The sequence below is a fragment of the Puma concolor genome, chromosome C1 (assembly GCF_028749965.1).
Source record: "Puma concolor isolate L17-30 chromosome C1, mPumCon1.1.hap2, whole genome shotgun sequence".
Classification (NCBI taxonomy): Eukaryota; Metazoa; Chordata; class Mammalia; order Carnivora; family Felidae; genus Puma; species Puma concolor.
Window position 1 is genome coordinate 134,505,148 of NC_141674.1, and position 9,538 is coordinate 134,514,685.

The window sequence follows — 9,538 nt, forward strand, 5'->3', positions numbered from 1 at the left end:
AGTTGTTAATGTTAGCCATTCTGACAGGTGTAAGTTGGTATCTCATTGTGGTTTTAATTTGTATTTCCCTGAGGATGAGTGATGTTGAGCATTTTGTCATGTGTTCAGTCCTTTGCAGCTGTTTCCACTCTTCTTGTTTCTCTCCAGCTGCTTTAGTTGCGGAGTGCTTTTCCTGTACTCTCCTCTGTACTCTCCCATCCTCTCTCCACAAGTAAAAACAGCTCCCTACCCTCCACGGCTTCTCTTTCCCCAGGTCACTTCTCTGTGCCATGTACCTGCTGAATTCTGTGGTTCAAGTTGTGCATATTGTTGTGTTAATTCTCAAATCAGTTTTATAGGCGTGCAAAATGGTCTGGTGTTGATCTAACTGCATTTCAGGGATGAGAGAGGCAAAAAACTTCATGCTACTCCCACCATCTTGGTCCCTCCTTCTATATATGATATTTTTTGTACTCAAAGATATTATAGCCTAGTAGAAAAGTACACAATATAAGAAAAAAAATGACACTAATACTTATACTTCAGTATGCACTGGTAGGTAGCAAAGGAACTATAGAACATCCCTACGTGTGCCTAGAAAAGTCATGAAAAATGTCACAGAAAGGCTTGTGAGTCAATAATTAGTGAAAAGGAAAAAAATAATACAGGTGATCTTTGCATAATGCAGGGATTAGGGGCACTAACACCCTCAAAACAAATGAAAATTCATGTATAAATTTTTTTAATGTTTATTTTTGAGAGAAAGAACACAAGCAGGGGAGGCGCAGAGAGAGAGGGAGACAGAAGATCCAAAGCAGGCTCTGCGCTGACCACAGTGAGCCTGATGCGGGGCTTGAACTCACAAACCATGAGATCATGACCTGAGCTGAAGTCAGTTACTCACCCAACTGAGTCACCCAGGGACCACATCATGTATAACTTTTGACTCCTCCAAAACTTTACTACTAATAACCTCCTGTTGACTGGAAGCCTTACAGATAACATAAAGAGTTAATTAACACATGTTTTGTATCTAATATGTATTATACACTGTATTCTCACAATAAAGTAGATTTGAGAAAAGTAGATGTTATTAAGAAAATCATAAGAAAGAAAAAATACATTTATGGATCTGTACTCTATTTATTGAAAAAAATCTGTGTATAAATGGACAGTTGGAGTTCAGACTTGTGTTGTTCAAGGACCAAATGCATATGCAAGAAATGTAAGTAGCATGCCATGTTGCAAATTGCAATAGTCTAGTATTGTTGGACCATATTGTATAAAATACATGCAAGCAATAGATTCTGCAGAGCCACTTATGCCATGTTAGGAAGTTACTATAGTACCCTTTAAGTAATAGCAATCACTGAAGAATATTGAGCATGGGACAAAGTTGTTCCTCACTTCATGTTAGCCCTATTTCTCCAGCAGCACTCTAAAAAATGATTTATTAAAGCATGAGAATACAGGTAGAGTGACTAGCTAGAAAGCTATTGCAGCAGTTTAGAGGAACACGAAGATCTTTATAGAAAGGGAAGGATTATAATGAGAAATGGAGGTAGTTGAATTAAGACTGTTTAAAAATTGATTAATCGTTAAGATAAAAATGGTCAAATTGAAGGAGCAATTATCACATCACTATCAATAGGTGGTCGGTTGATGATTATTGGGCTATTTAGTCACAGTAATGATGATAGGCAATTATTTTCATAATATATTAGTCTTAAAACATTTTTAAACTCATTATGGACATATCAATCTTATTTGATAAGTCAATAATATTGATCTAGTCAACCACATGCAGTTTTCTTTATTTAACTGACAATATAGAAATGGATGGCCATGCAGAGAGTAGTTAATGATGAAGAGAAATGGTGGCTATAAAAGTACTTAAAATAATCCATAGGTAGTTTTTATATCCATCAGTGTCAGCCACTGTCCAGTGTCAATCAGCTCTTGAACTTAAACCTATTGAAAAGATAATAAATAAAATAGTCTAACCCATGATGTCTACTATATTAAGTTTAATTATCTATTTTGTCATGCTGGTGTGTGATGGCATATTGAGAGTGAGAAAATCATTTTTGCTCCTGCATTGTTAGAAATCTGCACCTGAATATGGTTGGACCAAGGGCAGTGTTAAAAAACAGAAAGGCTATGGACTTAGATGTGGAAAGGGGGAAATTTTTAGAATAGTAAAGTGAAAATGAAACATTGCATGTTTACTTTAATGTTAAAGAATTAGGGGCACCTGGGTGGCTCAGTCAGTTAAGCGTCTGACTTCGGCTCAGGTCATGGTCTCGTGGTTCATGAGTTCAAGCCCCGCGTCAGGCTCTGTGCTGATGGCTCAGAGCCTGGAGCCTGTCTCAGATTCTGTGTCTCCCTCTCTCTCTGACCCTCCCCTGTTCATGCTCTGTCTCTCTCTGTCTCAAAAATAAATAAACCTGGGGCGCCTGGGTGGCGCAGTCGGTTAAGCGTCCGACTTCAGCCAGGTCACGATCTCGCGGTCCGTGAGTTCGAGCCCCGCGTCAGGCTCTGGGCTGATGGCTCAGAGCCTGGAGCCTGTTTCCGATTCTGTGTCTCCCTCTCTCTCTGCCCCTCCCCCGTTCATGCTCTGTTTCTCTCTGTCCCAAAAATAAATAAAAAACGTTGAAAAAAAAAATTAAAAAAAAAAATAAACGTTAAAAAAAATTTTTTTTTAAATGTTAAAGAATTGTGACAGGTAGGAAGTCTTTAAGTTGTTTTCATATATGTAATTTTTCCAGTAGCAATGTTGAATTAAAGAATCTTTATGTATACATAAGTACTCACTGGTCCTGGGTACCTCAACCATTTTTCCTTATGAGCGCAAGTGAAAGAACCTTTAATTCTTTTTTTTTTAATTTTTTTTTTAATGTTTATTTATTTTTGAGACAGAGAGAGGCAGAGCATGAACGGGGGAGGGTCAGAGAGAGAGGGAGACACAGAATCGGAAGCAGGCTCCAGGCTCTGGGCCATCATCAGCCCAAACCCCGACGCGGGGCTCGAACTCACGGACCGTGAGATCGTGACCTGAGCTGAAGTCGGACGCTCAACCGACTGAGCCACCCAGGCGCCCCAAGAACCTTTAATTCTTAAGGTAAGAGCCTGAAAAAGATTGGTTATTATGGGACATTGAGGTGTATTTTCATCAGACTGCTTCTGGCAGGTGCAACTTGAGCTGTTGCTGCATACATAAACTAACTCTGTTGGTAGAAGGAGTTCTAGCTCTTTGATGGATTGATGGAAAACATGAAACTATTAAAAACATTTACTTAAAGCAACATTTTTTTTCTTTACTTCAGTATTAGGTATGACCAGGAAGTCACACCATGCCTAGAAATGGGAAGATGTGTCTGTTTTCTTAATGGTACAAGAATTTTATGCTCATTGTTTTAAATTTTAGATTTTTTCATTAATTAGGCATGGCAAAGCCAACAGATCAGGAGACAAGTGACACTGAAAAGATAGTTTTTTATTCACAGTTTCTAAGAGGAGGAGGCATACACATGTGCAGGAATCACATGGTGAAGCACCAGGATCAGTAAGAAGGTAGAAGGAGCAGGAGGAAAGCAGGGACAAGAACCTTTACTGTGGTTTCCATGTGAAGCAATGGACAACACAGGAAAGCAAGTTTATGACGGGCTAGTTAGTAACTTCAGTGGGCTCTGGAGTATAGCAGCTCTCTCTGATTGTCTGGTACCTGGCTCTGAGTGATTAGGGGCAGGTGAATAGTAGCCTGGAAGGTAAGAGTCCTGGAGAGTGATAAAAGAGCTGGATTTGTCAGTTTACATATGAAAGACACCCTTGCAAGGGCACCTGGGTGGCTCAGTTGGTTAAACATCTGACTTAGCTCAGGTCATGATCCCAAGGTTCATGAGTTTGAGCCCCACTTTGGGCTCTCCACTGTCAGCACAGGGCTTGCTTCAGATCTTGTCTCTCCCTCTCTGCTCACACGTGCTCATGCTCGCTCTCTCTCTTAAAAATAAACATTTAGAAAGAAAGAAAGAAAGAAAGAAAGAAAGAAAGAAAGAAAGAAAGAAAGAAAGAAAGAGAAAGAAAAGAAGAAGAAAGAAAGACACTCTTACAGGTGAATCCTTTACTATCTCTAGGAATTGGCTAGCCCTGAGGGAAGCAGTCTGTCCTGGACAGCAAGGCCCCAGATGTCAAAGCTTCAGAAATACAAAAAACAAAGAGGCATGATTAATACACTTGTTTGGCAATGTCAAAATCTTTATGTTTAATCACTGCTATATGAAAAAAACATTAAATCTGTTCTTACAACAGGCCCTACTGGTTAATCTCACTAACAACTAGAGACTTCCGAGTTGGTGCTACTCTTGTTAAAGCTGAAAATGCCTAGCCACTGGAAAATTTATAATTGCCTTTTGCTTGTGTTTTCCAAACACTTTAAAATGCATCATGAATTCAAAAACACTATATTTAAAGTAAAGGAGTATTTTCTTGTTTATCTAGTGAGGTAAGAACATAAGCAGGTGTTAAAAATCACCTGAAGAAAAAAAAAATTATAAGGGATTTCAGTTTGCTCCCTTTGGCTTCAAGCAGAGTAACACATAACCTTTTTACAGTAGAAGGGAGTCCCTTTCACTCTGTAATATATACATGTCCATGTATATACATGTATATATAGAAGGCTATGTGAAGTTGTGTTTCTTCACTTTTATTGTATGTCAGAAAATACAGTAGGGTAATCTCCTGATTGAAGACTTCAGGATAAGTTAGGCCCACTATAGATTGAATGTTTGTGTCCTCTCAAAATTTCTATGTTGTGACCTAATCTTCAAAGTGATGGTGCCCCGAAGTGACACTTCTGAAAGGTGATTAGGTCATGAGGGAAGAGTCATCATAAGGATGAATGGGATTAGTGCCTTTATAAAAGAGACTCCAGCAAGATCCTTCATCCTTTCTGCCACATGAGGTTATCACTAAAAGAGGGACAGATAGGAAGAAGCCTTCACCAGACACTGAATCTGCCAGTGACTTGATCTTGGACTTTGCGGCCTACAGAACTGTAAGAAAAAGTGTGTACTGTTGATAAGTGATTTGATGCATTGTATTTTGTTATAGTAGCCCAAACAGATGAAGACAAGGTCCTATATTGAGATTGGAATTTATAGGATTATTGCATGTAGTTTGAAAATGCCTTTTGGTTTTACTACAATTATCTTTAAGATATTTAAAAATGAATTTTATTTTTATATATGTAATAATTTTTTTCTATTCCTGCCAAGAATGCAGAAGTACCTTCTTTTAACATTTTTTAATAGTTTTGTTGAGATATGATTGACATGTACACACAAAAAAACTACACATATTTAATGTATACAATTTGATGTGTCTGGACATATGAATACACCCATGATACCATAAGGACAATCAAAGTAATAAACATATCCATCCTTTCCACCATTTCTTTATGTCACTTTGCTATTTAATTTTTCTAGTAAGAAAACTTAACATGAAATCTTTTAACAAATTTTGAAATTCACCATACTGTATTGTTAACTATAGGCTCTATGTTGTATTATAGACTGCTATAACTCTTGTTTGAACTATATTTTAAGTCAAGAATGTCTTTTGTCTTTAGATGAATCCAAATATCTGTAAGCATTCAGTCACTCAACAAGTGAATGTTGAAATCCAAATTTTATATATATATATATATATGTATATGTATGCATATATGTATGTGTGTGTGTGTGTGTGTATATATATATATATATATATATATATATATATATATATAGGTTTAGCTATTGTAGGCATAGAATGATCAATGCTCTTGCAAGATCTACAAGCATCCCTATAAAACTAGGAGATCCCTTTTAAATGCATATTTCAACTCGGTTATTCCTGAGATAAGAATAGTGAGATATAGTCGTAGGGTTTTCAGATCACGAACATAATCTTAACAGTGCACATTACAGCCTAATCCTGGAGTCAATTAATAAATTGGTTGAAATAGCAGTTTGATTAAAATCTCAGATGTGCTAATTCGCTTTCCTAGTGCCCTTTAATTAAGGCTTTAATAGAGTCTGCAATTACCTGCAAATTTTTTCTTTGTCTTAAATATTTGTGCTTTATCCTTAACTTTCAAAGCTCCTTCAACTCGCCAAAGCACAAGAACAACTCCTCTTAGAAATTAAGTTAAAACAGAGAATAGAGCCTTCTTTTCCTTCAAACAGACAGTTCTGTAGAACTTTAAATGCTTATTGAAATTTAAGTTGTAAATGCATATTTAACTTATGGTGTGAGTTTTTGTTGTTTTTGTTTTTCATTTTTGGGTTTTGTTTTTTTTGTTGTTGCTGTTTTTGTTTGTAGTAAAAAAATTACTTTTGGTGAATGTGATAGTATTCTGTGACATTTTCTACTTAAACTATTTCATACTTAATTTAATATAGAATACTTAACATTCAAATTTATGTTTTTTGGTGTTGAAATTTTAGCCATGGGAAATATAAACAACTTTACCTCATCTTGTTTTTAACTACCAATTTGTGAGCTTTTACTCTGTATCAGGCATTGTTCAAACTGCTTCACATAAATTGTCATTTATTACTCCAATAATTGAATTCAATAGATACTGTTGAATTGAATTCAGTATGCTGCTGTTATCCACATTTTAAAGATAATAGAATTAAGAATAACAGATTTGAGGTAAGTGGTTCACAGTTACAGGCATGTAAATAGCAGGATTACAACTGAAAGGCAGGTCTGTTTGACTCAAGAATCTGTGTTGTTACCTATGCAAGGTTTATCTCAATTGTTTGAGTTTGTTGGATTGTTATTAACTAACTAGCACTTGAGGGCTCATGCTTAAATTTCTGTTGTGTGATACGGCAAATGTTTCTATCAAACTTCCAAATACAGAGACTAATATACTGATCACTTCTTTTTAAAGGGAAATACAATGTATTGATATTGTTTTGTGGTGAATCATGACTTTACTCTGAAGAAGTTATTATCCCCCAAACCTTTCTTAAGAAACAAATGAGCAAGTAAACAGATCTCAGTCTGAAGCTTTTTTTTTTTTTTTTTAAATAAGTAGATATTCACACATGAAAAACATTGTAGCAAAAAGCCCACCCTGGATTGAACTGTCATCCAGGACAACTGCCCTCCCACTACCCTCAAAACTGTTTTTTTCAGAGGATAACTGAGTCTGTCGCTAGAAAACATGTCTAAGACTGAATCAGGAGACCTAAGAATGCTATAAAAATATGCTGTAACCACATACTAGAAAGCACCAAAGCAATGCAATGAAAAAAAAAAGGTAGTTCCCAGCTTAGTTTAGAAATATGCAAACTAATAAAGATGCCAAGTTTGGGGAGTTACCACTTAAAGAGACATTCTAGCACATTCACTAATTCAGAATAGAAAAAGTTCATCTCAAAAAATATATAGATGCTAGAATTATAATTGATAATTATAATAGATAATTGAAGAAATATACTTTGGGGGCGCCTGGGTGGCGCAGTCGGTTAAGCGTCCGGCTTCAGCCAGGCCACGATCTCGCGGTCCGTGAGTTCGAGCCCCGCGTCAGGCTCTGGGCTGATGGCTCAGAGCCTGGAGCCTGTTTCCGATTCTATGTCTCCCTCTCTCTGCCCCTCCCCTGTTCATGCTCTGTCTCTCTCTGTCCCAAAAATAAATAAACATTGAAAAAAAAAATTAAAAAAAAAAAAAAAAGAAATATACTTTTATGTTTTGCAATCACTTATGTAATGTAGGAAATTAGGTTCAAGAAAATGCACTAGTATTTCCTCTTACATCTCTACTCTTGATATAAGCTCATGGCAATACTGGTACAATCAGAGATTAAAAGATTTGGAAAGCAATTACAATTACTTTGTATAGGAAAACATGTTTAAAACTCATGTGTATCACATTTTTCACAGATATTCAGTTTTAAAAATTGCAAAATTGTACATTACATAAAAATTGTAGGTCACCTCTAACCCCAACAGCATTTGTGGGGGTAAGAGGTATGTGGAAGGAATTTTGTTAAGTGTTGGCAATAACAAGAATATTTCAAAAAAGTACTTAAGAGAAGTGGCCTATCTTTCTAGGTATTCAACTCATACAATAATTTAAGCAATATGGAAATGGTGCAAAGATTGAAAAATAAAACACTGGAAGAAAAAATATTTCAGAAAATATCTAGTTTATATGAAAATGAAGATTTTAATAAAGGAAACATTTACACAATAAAGGAAAACATATGCCTTTTAACTTAAAAACTTGGACTATATTTAAATACCCGGGAAAATAAATAAAATGTTAATTCTTATTTGATCTATTAATATTCAAATAGTTGGTATTTTGGTTACTACATCTGTTAGAAACAAAATATTTATAGATGAAGCAATTAAGTTTAAAATATTTCTTTTGGATATATATGATAATATCTGACATTAACCAATGAAATATCTATTATTTAAATATTTCAAATGCTTTTCTAAAAAAAAAAAGCAATGAGGTTTTTCAGAAAATCTTTGCTGTAATGGCGAAACTAACTTATAAATTATTAATAAAATGCTGGTGCCAGAGCCTCAGAAAAATACACATTACCTGATAAGTGTCTTAGCCCTGTCCTCTCTTCTACCACACATTTCTTCTGTTTCCCATTTTGATTGGGCGAGTCATTGTGGTATAACATTTTTTGTCATTGTTATTTCAGAGTCTTTCAACAGCAAATAACATGTTCTCTCTTCTTGGAGTGCTTTCCATATAGATAATCCATCACCATATTTACATTAAATAATGAGAAAGTAGCGCTCACTTTGGCAGCACATACACTAAAATTGGAACGATACAGAGATGAGCATGGCCCTGTGCAAGGGTGACATGCAAATTCGTGAAGCTTCCACATTTTTTGTTTTACACTTGAAACTAATGTAACATTGTGGCAACTATTTTTCATTAAAAATATAATAATGGGAAAGTAATAAGATGACATCATATATTTGAAACCACATTTCCATGCTGAGGAGCTGTAGACTCTGATTAGAGAAGAATTTTTAGAACATGTTAATTCTGGAGGAATTTGTGGATTATCTCCATAGAATCTAAAAAAGAATCTATAAATGCCCATCAAACACAATGGCATTCATTAGAAGTACTGACTATTTTGCACACAATAAGCAGGTGTTAACTAATATATATTGATATGCTTTTATAATTCTCAGCTTACTTGATATAAAAATAGGCATTTCTACATGCCCTGTTATAATTAGGATATCTTGAATCTCCATTAATAAAATTACATGTAGTAAAGTTATAAAATGAAGAAATGGGTAATTAGGTAGCACTGAATCTAGTAGTTAAGACTTAATTTCATTGATAGCAATTTTAAAGTAAGGACAGGCAATAAATTCAGAGACTCTTCTCTTCCTGATAAGTTTTATGGGCAGGCTCTAAATGCTAAAAATCAAAAATGATATTTTACCAGGAATTAGGGGCAGCACTATTTAAATACTAGTTGACTGAGCCAAGGAAACACATCTTAGGTAAGAACTCT

At 35.3% G+C, this 9,538-nt stretch overlaps 1 non-coding gene across 1 annotated transcript; it reads left to right on the forward strand.

Moving 5' to 3' along the window:
• The first annotated feature begins 8,792 nt into the window (after positions 1–8,792).
• On the forward strand, positions 8,793–8,895 carry LOC112849062 (U6 spliceosomal RNA). The gene has a single exon (XR_003222511.1). It is a non-coding gene; the product is annotated as a U6 spliceosomal RNA (small nuclear RNA).
• The last annotated feature ends 643 nt before the right edge of the window (positions 8,896–9,538 follow it).